This window comes from Gossypium arboreum, chromosome 4, assembly GCF_025698485.1.
Source record: "Gossypium arboreum isolate Shixiya-1 chromosome 4, ASM2569848v2, whole genome shotgun sequence".
Taxonomy (NCBI): Eukaryota; Viridiplantae; Streptophyta; class Magnoliopsida; order Malvales; family Malvaceae; genus Gossypium; species Gossypium arboreum.
In genome coordinates this window covers 98,524,807-98,540,838 of record NC_069073.1, presented here as the reverse complement: position 1 = coordinate 98,540,838, position 16,032 = coordinate 98,524,807, and positions in this window count along the sequence as shown.

Genomic DNA, 16,032 nt, shown 5'->3' with positions numbered 1-16,032 from the left:
GACATTTGTTTGAAGAATGTCCATCAAACCCAGAATCCATGTACTACATAGGTAACCAGAACCAAAATTGAGGGAGGCAAGGACTGCAATCCAATTTCTATAACCCATCGTGGCGAAATCACCACAAATTTTCCTGGAGTAACCAAGGGGCTAGAACTAGTAACACTTACGCCCAACCTAGACCAACCCAGCAGCCTAGTTTCCCCCAACAAGTTTAGAAACCAGCTCAAGCTAAATCATCCAATAGCTTAAAGAATTTATTAAAGGCATACATGGCGAAAAATAATACCACTCTAAGGAATTTGGAGAATCAAGTGGGCCAGCTTGCTATTGAACTTAGGAACCGACCACCAGGTGCTTTACCCAATGATACAGAGAATCCAAGGAATCCGGGGAAGGAGCATTGCAAAGCGTTGACATTAAGGAATGGAAAGACAGTAGAGCCCAACACCATCAAAACTAAAAAGGAGCAAGCTGACGCTCAAGATTCAGAGGAAGTTCAACCGAGTGTTGAAATTCCAGTTTTACAAGAATCAAAAACTGCAAAACCTGATAAGGAAATTTCAGAACCAGCTAATTCTGATCAACTAACAAATCCATTAGATACAGAATTGCCATAGAAGACGAATCAACCAGTTCCAGTAAAGAAGCCTCCACCACCCTACCCTCAAAGACTTCAAATGCAGATGCAGGAGATTCAATTCAAGAAGTTCCTAGACGTACTCAAGCAAATCACATGCGCGTATGGGCCCATTTAGCTAAAATGTTTCCTAGGGATGCACGGGTTGCCCAAGTCGACTGTGGACCTACTATATGGTTGGTAAGTGCTACTTAGACCATAAATCGTGTGACCTAAATATATAATATATGTATTGAGCATGTTAAAATTTTTTCATGTTTACTAATCCGCATGTATGACTGATAATTGAATTCTAGCATGTAAACATGTATTTCTGTATGTCTGCATTGAGCATGTTTAGTTGCATCTACATTTGGGTGGGAGGATTGATTATTGGAGGAAGTGTACTAAAAGACTTTCATGCCTATTATCTGGCAACTCAGCTGCAATATTACTGATATGTGCCGCGTTCAGTAAGACTTGGTGTGTAAGGCTAGGTGGGTGATTTAAACCCCATATGGTGTGTAAGGATGGTCGAAAATGGTGTGTAGAGACTGGTGGGTAGGATACTGATTTTTGTTACTGTATGCATATTGTATCTGAGATGGGCTAAGGCACTAATTTATACCTAAAACTGTATCTGAATGGGCTAAGGCCTAAACTGTAGCTAAATGGGCTATGGCCTAAACTATATCTAAATGGGCTAAGGTCTAAACTGTATCTGAATATGTTATGGGCTTAGGCCCCAGACTGCGTTTGACTGACAATTGTTATTTGACTGTATGCATGTCTTCTGTAGGGACTACATACTGAGTTTACGTAAACTCACCCCTTTTTGTTTTATCTGTACAGGTAATCCCCAGACTTAAATAGATTGGTGCAGCAGAGGACTCAACGACGACCACATGTCTATTGAACTGCTTTAATTTCATTTATGGTTTTTGTTTCCTATTTTTGATGTAATTTGGGACTTTTGGACTGTTTGCCTTTATTTTGGATTTAAATTGTTTTCATGGACTTTTAAACTGCAAAATTCAACAAAAGCTCGGTTTAATTAGAAAATTTTACCTTAATGCAAACAGTTTCCTTTAAATATCATATTTTTAAAAGCTTCCGCTACAGAATATGTTTTTAAACGAATCAAATTAACAAGAAAATAATTATGAAATTGACGAGAGACAAACAGAAGCTAATAAACTGAAACATTTTAACTTGATAAATTCAATTTGACATCCTGTAACACCTCGTACCCGAGACTGTCGCCGGAGTCGGACACGAGGGGTTAACGGGCTTAATCCACTTACTTGCACAGTTCATTTTAAAAATTTCCAGACAGCCGGCTAACTGTGTCACTGTCATCTTAAAAATCATATCTTGAGTTCCACAACTCAAAAATCAGTTTCGTGATTTTTCCCTAAAACTAGACTCATATATGCATCTACAAATTTTTTTCTAGAATTTTTGGTCGGGCCAATTAGTACAGTTTATTAGTTAAAGTCTCCCATGTTATAGGGATCGACTACACTGACCTTTGCGCATTACGACTTGGATATCTCCCTGTACAGGGCTTCAATACTGATGCCGTTTGCTTCTAAGGAAACTAGACTCAAAAAGGAATCTGTAAATATATGGAATGACTTCTAATTATCTCTGGTTAATTTATAATGAATTTCCAAGTCAGAACTAGGAATCCAGAAACTGTTCTGGCCCTGTCTCTCGAAAACTTAAATATCTCTTAACATACTATTCATATGATCGTTTCGTTACTTTCCTATGAAAATAGATTCATCAAGGTTCGTTTACATAATTTATTCACTATTTAATTCTATTCCTACTATTTTTAGTGATTTTTCACATCCACGTCACTGCAGCTGTCAGCATCTGTCTTTAAGGTAGGCTTTACCTATTTCATAGTTTCCATGATTCAACTAGCCCTTTAACATAAATAGCACAAAATATGATCATGATTAACCATCCCAATGGCTAATCGTTTCCAAACATTTCCATACCTCTTAATGAACAACATACAATGATTATAATACCATGCCCAAAGTATACTTAAGCCATTTTCGCATGGCTATCCAAATTTACACAAAACCGAAAGGTACATGACCTACAACAAAAGGGTAGTCCTATACATGCCATTTCAAAGTTCAACCAAAATAGTATACCAAGAAGGAGCTTTGATAGTGTGGGCGACTTGACTTCAAAATCCAGAGTCCGATAGCTGAAGAACCAAAATCTATAAAACAGAAAATCAAAGAAAACGGAGTAAGCATTTAATGCTTAGTAAGTTGGAGCCATGAATTTAAACACAACCAAAGTATAGCATTCATGTAGCTAACCAGATAATTTCATATGCACAAATTCTCAATATCATACTTACTTCACATTACCAACCCTTATATTCATACACAAAGATCAACTTAGCCAAAGGCCGGTAGCTCATTTATCAGCTGAGCGAATACTTATTTGTAAGGGCTCAACTAATTCAAAGCACATACGAAACATACCTCATTGTTGGGATTTCACAAGCGTATTAACTGAAATTTTTACAGCAAGTTCATTTATTCCCGAATCATGTACCTTCGGAGTTTAACCGGATATAGCTACTCGTTCAAATGCCTTCGAGACATAGCCCGGTTATAGTAACTAGCACAGATGCCTTCGGGACTTAACCCGGATTTAGTAACTCGCACAAATGCCTTCGGATCTTAGTTCGGATTTAGTAACTCGCACGAATGCCTTCGGATCTTAGTCCGGATATAGTCACTTAGCACAAAGCCTTGGGACTTAGCCGGACATCATTCGAATAACCATGCACATTTATCAATAAATCATGACACATTCGTATTTCATTTTCATTAGCAAAACTCGAACACAAGGCACTTTTCACACTTGCAATTTCGGCTCAATAGCCACACACAAAGAGCATGCTTTTGATTTGCTTAAAACATGATCTAATCAAATCGTAATCTAAGTTCCATTACTCGAAAACTTACCTCGGATGTTGTCGAACGATTTCGATGGCTATTCGACCACTTTTTCCTTCCCTTTATCGGATTTAGTTCCCCTTTGCTCTTGAGCTTAAATTGACAAATAAATTGATTTAATCATTTGAGTATCAAAAAGAGGAACTCAAGGTACTTAGCCCATATATATTCATTAGACATTAAAGTCACATATGTACGAAATCATGAATCTAACTCAACACAATAGTCCACACTCTCTTTTAGCCGATTATCTAAGCCAAGATAAGGCATCAATATGCTTGCCTCTAACCGAATGCATGCACACCAATCCACCTCATGTGGTCGAATATGCATGTCTATGTTGAGGCCAATTTTATACTTAATACCACACATAAATGGCATACATTTTACTAACTAACGCATTACATATTGTAACTCAATACGCATCAATCATTTACTTCATAACCGAAACATCATCATATGTAAATATATACCTTGAGATAGTATATATGTCATACCAATACATCATGTGCAAACATATATATATATATATATATATATATATGTGCAAGAGCCGAATCACAAGTTGATTTTAACCAAATATAAACATATATCCAAAACACAAATCTTACCTATCATGCAATAAGCATAAATCATGCTTATGGATATACCATGGCCGATACTTCCAACAACACCAAATAAAAATATACTTCATGGATCTAAGGTAGACCCAAGAAAGGAACTCATAATCATCAAGATTTAGCATGAAACACAACCATCACCCTTATTAATCTCCATAGCCGAAAACCTTACTTATTCCAAAACCACAATTTCAACATGGGTTACCAATAATAACTTGATATCTCACTCAAAATCAACTAGGATTTCAAGAACTAGTATCAACTTCCTTACCTTAATATCGACCTAAGATGACCGATTGCTTCACTCCTTTCTTCCTCCTCTCAAATCAGCCAAGAAGAACCAAAGAACACAACTTGTTTTCTTTCTTCCTTAGAATTTTCAGCCAAAGGAAGTGAAAAATGATGGACACTTTTTTTTTTCTTCTTTCCTCAACTCACGGCAATGGGGGAACACTCACACCATTCTTTTTTTTCCCCATTTCTTTATTACCCATACTCCTTATTTTATTTTTTCCTAACATACACCATTGTCACAACATGTTTTATGACATGTTTTGCCCATCACCCTTTGTCATGGCGGCCACTAGCAATTAAAAGGGGAAATTGACATGCAAGTCCACCCTTTGATTACATGCACTAGTAGATCCTTATAGATTTACCTATCACATTTTAAAAGTGTCACACATAAGTCCAATCGACTAATTTCACATGCAATTTACTAAATCGAAGCTTAAAACCTTCACACATTCATAATCACATATTTTAGACAATAGATATCATATTCAAATAATTTGGTGACTCGGTTTAGCGGTCCAAACCGCTTTCCGACTAGGGTCACTTTAGGGCTGTCACAACTCTCCCCACTTAAGAAATTTTCGTCCCGAAAATCTTACCGTAAATAGGTTTGGGTATCGCTCTTTCATAGAGTTCTCGGGTTCCCAAGTAGCTTCTTCCATCCGTGTTTGAGCCATAACACTTTTACTAATGGAACCCTTTTGTTTCGCAACTCCTTCACTTCACGAGCTAGGATACGAATCGGTTCTTCTTCATAACTCATATCGGCTTGAATTTCGACCTCGATGGACTAATTATGTGCGATGGATCGATCTATAGCGTCAAGCATCGAAACATGAAAGACGTCGTGAATCTTTTCAAGTTCAGGGGGCAAAATCAATCGATACGCAACTGGACCAACTCGTTCGGATATTTCATATGGCCCGATGAACCTCGGACTCAATTTACCCTTACGCCCAAATCTGAGTATCTTTTTCCAAGGTGAAACTTTAAGAAACACTTTGTCTCCCACCTGATACTCAATGTCTTTCCGTTTCAGATCCGCGTATGACTTCTGGCGATCTGTGGCTGCCTTCAGACTTTCACGGATTACTTTTACTTTCCGTTCAGCATCTTTAATCAAATCAACTCCGAAAATTTTACTTTCACCGAGCTTGGTCCAAAACAATAGCGTATGGCATTTTCGACCGTACAAAGCCTCGTAAGGTGCCATCTTAATACTTGACTGAAAACTATTGTTGTAAGCGAATTCAATCAAAGGTAAATACCGTTCCCACGAACCACTAAACTCGAGGATGCAGCATCTCAACATATCCTCAAGTATCTGAATTATCCGCTGGAATTGACCATCTGTTTGTGGATGAAAAGCGGTGCTAAAATGCAGCTTGGTACCCAAAGCTTCTTGCAATTTCTTCCAAAATCGTGAGGTGAATCTCAGGTCTCTATCCGACACGATAGAAATAGGTACCCCCGTGTAATCTCACAATCTGAGAAACATACAATTCAGCTAATTTATCCATTGAAAAATCCGTGAGTACGGGATAAAGTGAGCCGACTTAGTCAATCTATCAACAACGACCCAAATCGCATCTTTCTTACTTGCCGACACCTTTGGCGGCCCGGATACAAAATCCATCGTTACTCGATCCCATTTCCATTCGGTATCATGATCGGTTGGAGCAAACCCGTAGGCACTTGATGTTCCGCCTTCACTTGCGACATATTAAACACTTGAAACAAAATCGAAAATGTCTGTTTCATACCATGCCACCAAAACCGACGTCTTAGGTCATGGTACATTTTGTACTCCCGGGTGAATTGACATTCGGCTACAATGAGCTTCGTTCGAATCATCGAAATGAGTTCGAATTTCTTGGAACACACAACCGATTTCGTACCTCAAACAATCGTCATCATCAATTTGAAACTCCGATTCCACATTCGAACACATTCAAATTGTCTTGCAACCAACTCATCGTCGACTTTACGAGCTTCACGAATTTGATGAATCAATAATGGTTTGGCCTTTAATTGGCTACTAACACATTGTCGGGTAGAAACAGACAAGTGTACATTCATTGCTCGTAAAGCAAGCAAAGATTTTCGCTTAAGGCGTCCGCAACCACATTAGCCTTTCCGGTGATAATCAATGACCAGCTCATAATCTTTCAACAACTCAAGCCAACGCCTTTGTCCCGATTCAAGTCTCTTTGAGTCATCAAATATTTGAGACTTTTGTGATCCGAAAATACATGGCACTTCTCACCAAATAAGTAATGTCGCCATATTTTCAAAGCGAATCGATGGCGACTAATTCGAGATCATGGGTCGGATAATTTTTCTCATGTGGCTTTAATTGTCTCGACGATAGGCCACAACTCGACCTTCTTGCATCAATACGCAACCTAACCCAAGTAGGGAGGCGTCACTATAGATGACAAACTCTTTGCACGATTCGGGTTGCACTAAAATTGGAGCTTCCACAAATAAGTTTTCGATTGATCAAAACTTTTCGACATTTTTCCGTCCATTCGAACTTAACATCTTTTGAAGTAGCTTCATCATGGGTGTGGCTATCATCGAGAAACCTTTACAAACCGTCGGTAGTAACCTAAGCAAGTCCCAAAAAGCTCCGAACCTCGATAATATTTCTGGAGGCTTCCGATTAAGTATGGCTGAAATTTTGCTCGGTCAACTCGAATACCGATCACGGATACCACGTGACCCAAGAAGCTAACCTCTCTAACCGTAACTCACACTTCATGAACTTAGCATATAATTGCTTATCCCGTAAAATTTGCAACACTAATCTCAGGTGCTCAGCATGTTCGGTCTCGTCTCTTGAATAGACCAAGATGTCGTCAATGAACACAACTATGAACCGGTCCAAATACTGTCTGAAGATCCGATTCATCAAATCCATAAATACCGCAGGGGCATTAGTGAGCCCAAACGGCATCACTAAGAACTCGTGAGTGGCCGTATCTCGTTTTGAAAGCGGTTTGGGTATATCCGAATCTCGAATTCACAACTGGTAATACCCCAATCTCAAATCTATCTTTGAAAACACTGAGGCTCCCTTTAGTTGATCAAACAAGTCATCAATACGCGGTAACGGATATTTATTCTTTATCGTCACTTTATTCATTGACGATAGTCAATGCACAACCCATGGTTCCGTCCTTCTTTTCACAAACAATCTTGGTGCACCCCAAGGTGAGAAACTTGGTCGGCGAAACCTCTATCCGTCAACTCTTGCAACCGAGCTTTCAATTCTTTTAACTCGGTTGGTGCCATACGATCACGGAGCTATCGAAATTGGCGTAGTCCTGTACAAGCTCAATACCAAACTCTACTTCCCGAACAGGTGGTAAACCTAGTAATTCTTTGGGAAAAACATCCGGGTATTCACAAACCACCGGCACAGATTCGGGTTCCTTTTCCAATTCCTTGTCATCAAGTACATACATAAGGTATGCTTCGCACCCTTTCTTACATATTTCGGGCCAACATTGCGATATTACGGTGGCAACCCCTTTAAGTCCGTAGACTCAACTCGAATTATCTCGTTATTTGTGCACCTCAAATCAATAGTCTTGCTTTTGCAATTCACAACCGCATCATGCACGGTCAACCAATCCAAACCAAGAATAACATCAAATTCATCGAATGGCAAAAGCATCAAGTCCGCCGGAAAACAGGAACCTCGAATTACTAGGGGGCATTTCTTACACACTTTGTCAACAAGCACGTAACGACCCAAGGGATTTGACACCCGAATTACGAACTCAGTAGACTCAATAGGTAGAGTCTTACTGGATGCTAAGGTTTCGCATATATAAGAATGAGTAGAACCAGGGTCAATCAAAGCAATCACATTAGTATCAAAGAGAGTGAAAGTACCGGTAATAACATCTGGCGAGGAAGCATCCTCGCATGCGCATATGGCATAAGCCCTAGTAGGAGCACGAGCCTCAGATCCGGTGGTAGCATCTCTAGATCCTCTCTGACCGCCGCTAGCATTGCCCGTAATCCTAGATGGTCTACCCCGAGCAGTGGTAGCACTCGGTTTCCCACTCTGATTTACATTCTGTTCAGACAATCTCGGGCAATCTTTGATAAAGTGGTCAGCTGACCCGCACTTGTAACAGAGCGGTCATGGAACCTACAACTCCACGAATGCCATTTACCACAATCACGGCATTCTCGCTTTCATCTCGACGGTCATTTCCAACACTTGTCGATCGAAGTGACTCGTGTGCTCACGGGGTCGATCGCGATCTCGTCTAGAAAAGCCCGAAGTGTCCTAGACCGCCCAAGCCATCTCTAAATTTCTTCGATGACTGTGGGAAGGGCTTTCCCGAAGACCTCTTACGAAACTCCCTTGCTCCCACCTCAGCTTTTCTTTTCTCCATACTGAGCTCCTCGGCCTTACAAGCTCGCTCAACAAGTACCACAAATTCTCGGATTTCCAAGATGTTAACATACAGCTTTATATCATCATTTAGTCCATCCTCAAAATGTTTACACATTACGGCTTCTGAGGAAATGCATTCTTGTGCGTACCGGCTAAGCCTCACAAATTTTCGTTCATAGTCGGTAACCGACATGGAACCTTGTTTGAGTTCAAGAAATTCCTTCCGTTTTTGGTCAATGAATCTCGATCGATATACTTCTTTCAAACTTCGGTTTGGAAGAACTCCCAAGTTACTTGCTCTCTAGGCACAACAAAAGTCAACGTATTCCACCAATAGTAGGCGTAATCACGTAGCAAGGAGATAGTACACTTTAGGCACTCATCGGTGTGCAAGATAGCTCATCGAGTACCGAATAGTGTTGTCCAACCAAAATTCAGCTTGCTCGGCATCATCGCTATCCGTAGCCTTAAATTCAGTAGCCCGTGTTTTGGATTCTATCAATCGAGGGCTTATTTGACCTTATTTGGTCGATTCTGGGAGGCATTGTAGGTCTTGAGGGTGGTATTTGTCGGGAATGGAGGTTGTGGAAGTAGTATTAGTTCGAATGTATTGGTTGAACCAATCATTCATCACACTATAAAAGCTTGTCTAGCTTCAGCATTTGGATTACTAGCATTAGGTTGAGAGTCCGCCGCGCTGTCCCTTGTCTTGGGAGCAGCGCTACACTCTCAAGATCATCACTACCGCTTCGGTCGGGATCGGGATCCATTACTATAAATAAACACATTTGCAAATGTCGAAATCACCACACTATCAAATAATCACATAAAATGGCATGTATAGCTAGACCCAAACGCATTACGGTAGTCCTAGAATCGACTAAACTGTAGCTCTGATACCAATAAAACTGTAACACCCCGTACTCGAGACCATCGCCGGAGTCGGACACGAGGGGTTAACGGGCTTAATCCACTTACTTGCACAGTTTATTTTAAAAATTTCCAAACAGCCGGCTAACTGTGTCACTGTCACCTTAAAAATCATATCTTGAGTTCCACAACTCGAAAATCAGTTTTGTGATTTTTCCATGAAACTAGACTCATATATTCATCTACAAATTTTTTTCTAGAATTTTTGGTCAGGCCAATTAGTACAGTTTATTAGTTAAAGTCTCCCACGTTACAGGGATCGACTACACTGACCTTTGGGCATTACAACTTGGATATCTCCCTGTACAGGGCTTCAATACTGATGCCGTTTGCTTCTAAGGAAACTAGACTCAAAAAGGAATCTGTAAATATATGGAATGACTTCTAATTATCTCTGGTTAATTTATAATAAATTTCCAAAGTCAGAACTGGGAATCCAGAAACTGTTCTGGCCCTGTCTCACGAAAACTTAAATATCTCTTAACATACTATTCATATGATCATTTCGTTACTTTCCTATGAAAATAGATTCATCAAGGTTCGTTTTCATAATTTATTCACTATTTAATTCCATTCCTACTATTTTTAGTGATTTTTCACATCCACGTCACTGCAGCTGTCAGCATCTGTCTTTAAGGTAGGCTTTACCTATTTCATAGTTTCCATGATTCAACTAGCCCTTTAACATAAATAGCACAAAATATGATCATGATTAACCATCCCAATGGCTAATCGTTTCCAAACATTTCCATACCTCTTAATGAACAACATACAATGATTATAATACCATGCCCAAAGTATACTTAAGCCATTTTCGCATGGCTATCCAAATTTACACAAAACCGAAAGGTACATGACCTACAACAAAAGGGTAGTCCTATACATGCCATTTCAAAGTTCAACCAAAATAGTATACCAAGAAGGAGCTTTGATAGTGTGGGCGACTTCGACTTCAAAATCCTGAGTCCGATAGCTGAAGAACCAAAATCTATAAAACAGAAAATCAAAGAAAACGGAGTAAGCATTTAATGCTTAGTAAGTTGGAGCCATGAATTTAAACACAACCAAAGTATAGCATTCATGTAGCTAACCAGATAATTTCATATGCACAAATTCTCAATATCATACTTACTTCACATTACCAACCCTTATATTCATATACAAAGATCAACTTAGCCAAAGGCGGTAGCTCATTTATCACCGGCGAATACTTATTTGTAAGGGCTCAACTAATTCAAAGCACATCTGAAACATACCTCATTGTTGGGATTTCACAAGCGTATTAACTGAAATTTTTACAGCAAGTTCATTCATTCCCGAATCACGTACCTTGAGTTTAACCGGATATAGCTACTCGCTCAAATGCCTTGAGACATAGCCGGTTATAGTAACTCGCATGAGATGCCTTCGGGACTTAACCCGGATTTAGTAACTCGCACAAATGCCTTCGGATCTTAGTCCGGATTTAGTAACTCGCACGAATGCCTTCGGATCTTAGTCCGGATATAGTCACTTAGCACAAAGCCTATGGGACTTAGCCCGGACATCATTCGAATAACCATGCACATTTATCAATAAATCATGACACATTCGTATTTCATTTTCATTAGCAAAACTCAAACACAAGGCACTTTTCACACTTGCAATTTCAGCTCAATAGCCACACACAAAGAGCATGCTTTTGATTTACTTAAAACATGATCTAATCAAATCGTAATCTAAGTTCCATTACTCGAAAACTTACCTCGGATGTTGTCGAATGATTTCGATGGCTATTCGACCACTTTTTCCTTCCCTTTATCGGATTTAGTTCCCCTTTGCTCTTGAGCTTAAATTGACAAATAAATTGATTTAATCATTTGAGTATCAAAAAGAGGAACTCAAGGTACTTAGCCCATATATATTCATTAGACATTAAAGTCACATATGTACGAAATCATGAATCTAACTCAACACAATAGTCCACACTCTCTTTTAGCCGATTATCTAAGCCAAGATAAGGCATCAATATGCTTGCCTCTAACCGAATGCATGCACACCAATCCACCTCATGTGGCCGAATATGCATGTCTATGTTGAGGCCAATTTTATACTTAATACCACACGTAAATGGCATACATTTTACTAACTAACGCATTACATATTGTAACTCAATACGCATCATCATTTACTTCATAACCGAAACATCATCATATGTAAATATATACCTTGAGATAGTATATATGTCATACCAATACATCATGTGCAAACATATATATATATATATATATATATGTGCAAGAGCCGAATCACAAGTTGATTTTAACCAAATATAAACATATATCCAAAACACAAATCTTACCTATCATGCAATAAGCATAAATCATGCTTATGGATATACCATGGTCGATACTTCCAACAACACCAAATAAAATATACTTCATGGATCTAAGGTAGACCCAAGAAAGGAACTCATAATCATCAAGATTTAGCATGAAACACAACCATCACCCTTATTAATCTCCATAGCCGAAAACCTTACTTATTCCAAAATCACAATTTCAACATGGGTTACCAATAATAACTTGATATCTCACTCAAAATCAACTAGGATTTCAAGAACTAGTATCAACTTCCTTACCTTAATATCGACCTAAGATGACCGATTGCTTCACTCCTTTCTTCCTCCTCTCAAATCAGCCAAGAAGAACCAAAGAACACAACTTGTTTTCTTTCTTCCTTAGAATTTTCAGCCAAAGGAAGTGAAAAATGATGGACACTTTTTTTTTTCTTCTTTCCCTCAACTCACGGCAATGGGGGGGGAACACTCACACCATTGTTTTTTTTTTCCCCATTTCTTTATTACCCATACTCCTTATTTTATTTTTTTCCTAACATACACCATTGTCACAACATGTTTTATGACATGTTTTGCCCATCACCCTTTGTCATGGCCGGCCACTAGCAATTAAAAAGGGGGAAATTGACATGCAAGTCCACCCCTTTGATTACATGCACTAGTAGATCCTTATAGATTTACCTATCACATTTTAAAAGTGTCACACATAAGTCCTATCGACTAATTTCACATGCAATTTACTAAATCGAAGCTTAAAACCTTCACACATTCATAATCACATATTTTAGACAATAGATATCATATTCAAATAATTTGGTGACTCGGTTTAGCGGTCCCGAAACTGCTTTCCGACTAGGGTCACTTTAGGGCTGTCACACATCCCATTCCATGTGACATCGCCATATTCGGCCATAACCTCTAGGCTGGATTTGGGTTGTTACACTTAATGGTATCAAAGCCAGGTTGTAAAACTCGGCTGTGGATTTTGGGTTTTAAAACTTTGTTTTAAAAGAACTTTTTTTCAAGTGATTTGAAATGATTTGACTGAGAATGTGGTAAACTGAGTCTCCGGCACCGATCAAACTGTTATGATATGATAGATAGTCTGTTCTGGAAACACTCTAGTTAGGTTATTGAAACCGTAATGAAACTGAAACTGAAACTGATAGAGACTGTACTTGCAAAAAACAAACTCTGAATTTATGATACTGCTTCATATAAAACATCTGTTAATAAATACTAAAACTATAACTGTTTCATAAAATTTGTAATACAGATAAATTCGAATAGACATGAGTGCACTAGGTATCGTAGACATGGTACTAGAAGCCGAGGTAAAAGCCGTAAGAGGCTCGAGCTGAGTCCTCTTCGCTGGGCAGCATGCCAGACCTAGATACGAGTGAGACACCGGTGTCACCTGCCACTAAGACTAGGTCTCAAGATTGCATGGCTGGGGACGATGCATTGTCCCAGGCTATGTTAAGGATACTAGAGAAGGTCGCTGGGCCCAACAATAGAATTGGAGGTCGAGGGGTGGTTACGGAATGACTCCGGTCCAATAGAGTTGAACTTTTTAGGGGTGTCACTAGAGTCGTCCTTAATGTGGCTAAGTACTGGATGGAGGCTACTGAGAGAATAATAGATGATTTAGACTGTACCCCTTAACAAAAATTGAAGGGTGCAGTCTCGTTGCTTCGTGATGAGGCCTATCAGTGGTGGCTAACCGTTAAGGAGGGAACTAAACCCGATCATTTTTCTTGGGAGTTCTTTAAGTCTTCCTTCCAAGCGAAGTATGTGGGAGCAAGTTACATTGATGCTCGTAGGCATGAGTTTCTGAACCTCACTCAGGGAGAACGATTAGTGGCTGAGTATGAGGTCGAATTTCTGAGACTGAGCAGCTATGCGCGTAGTGTAATGGCGTCTGAATATGATAGATGTGTGTGTTTTGAAGACGGCCTTAGGGATAATCTGAGAGTACTAATAGCTCCACAAAAGGAGTGAGACTTTTTTGTTCTGGTAGAGAAGGCGAAGATCGTCGAAGAGGTTAAACGCACTGAGCGCCAAAATAGAGATCGTGAGAGGGATAAAAGCAAGAGGAATTCAGAGCCCTCAAGTTCAGTACAGAGGCCTAAGAAAAAGGCCATGACTGATGGGTTGGTTAGAGCTGGGCCCCCTGTTGCTCCTACTGGATTGCAGCAGTGTGGAGATTACGCCTTCAAGGCAAGTGTTGGAGGACTGGGGCGTGTTTGAAGTGTGGGTTATTAGAGCACCGCATTCGAGAGTGTTTGCTAAGGGTCGATCAGGTACAAGCTCAAGGTTCTAGTACTGCGCGGCCATAGAGGGTAGGTCAGCAGCCACCGATGGGCAGTGGTCAGGCTAGGGGTGGTAACGGTATGGGCAGTGGACAGAGAGGCCCTGGCAGAGGTGCTGGACAGACAAAGGTGAGGCAACCTGCTCTTGTTTATGTTGCTCGTCACTGAGACGACAGAGATGCTCCAGACGTCATTACCAGTACTTTCTTAATTTATGATGTACCTTACTTTGCTTTGATAGTCATAGGTTCCATACATTCCTATGTAGCTAGCACTGTGTCTGAAAACTTTGGGATTTTGGTTGAGAGTACTTCTAGTGAGGTGACTATACTGAGTCCACTGGGGCAACCGGTTCGGGTTAGCAAACTGTATAGAGATGTTCCGCTAAAGGTTCAAGGGTCGGTATTTCTTACTAATCTGATGGAACTTTCATTTGGGGAGTTTGACCTAATTCTGGGTATGGATTGGTTGGTCAAGCACCGTGCCAGTCTGGACTGTGTGACTAAGAAGGTCATCTTGAGAACTGAAGAGGATATTAAGGTAGTCATGATTGGAGAACGTTGAAATTATTTGGCTAATATGATCTCTGCACTGGTGGATGAGAAACTGGTTCATAAGGGATGTGAGGCGTTCTTGGCATATATTAGCGTTTCCATTTCTAGGGACTTTACTGTAAAGGACATCAGAACTGTAAGGGACTTTTCAAACATCTTTCTTGAGCAGCTATCGGGTTTACCTACCAATCAGGAAGTGGAATTTGGGATTAAGCTTCTTCTTGGTATAGCTCCAGTGTCTATCGCCCCGTATTGATTGGCACCGAAGGAGCTTATGGAGTTTAATGCTCAACTTCAGGAATTATTGGACCGTGGCTTCATCTGTCAGAGTATGTATCTGTGGGGACCACCAGTTTTGTATGTCTCTGTATGGACCACCAGTTTTGTTAGTTAAGAAAGAGGATGGGACCATGAAGATGTGCATAGACTACCGGCAATTAAACAAGCTGACCATTAAGAACAAGTATCCACTTTCGAGGATCGATGACTTATTTGATCAGTTCTGAGGGGCTTCTATGTTCTCTAAGATCGATCCCCGTTCAGGGTATCATCAATTAAGGGTTAAGGAAGTTGATATGCATAAGACTGCATTTAAGAATCGTTATGGACATTACGAGTTCCTAGTAATGCCTTTTAATCTGACTAATGCTCCAGCTACATTTATGAATCTGATGAGCGATCAGTTCGTCGTGGTCTTCATCGACGACATTTTTGTATACTCTAAGACTGAAGATGAGCATAATGAGCATCTCAAAGTTGTGTTTCAGATTCTACATGAGAACCAGCTCTACGATAAATTCAGCAAGTGTGAGTTATGGCTTCATGCACAGGGGCGAAGCCAATACGGCTAGCATAGGCCCTGGCCTCCTTAAAATGTAAAATTCATTTTAAGCCCTTAAAATTTTTTAAAAATTTTAAATTAGTAAAGGTAAAATGGCACTTTGGCCCCCCTAAA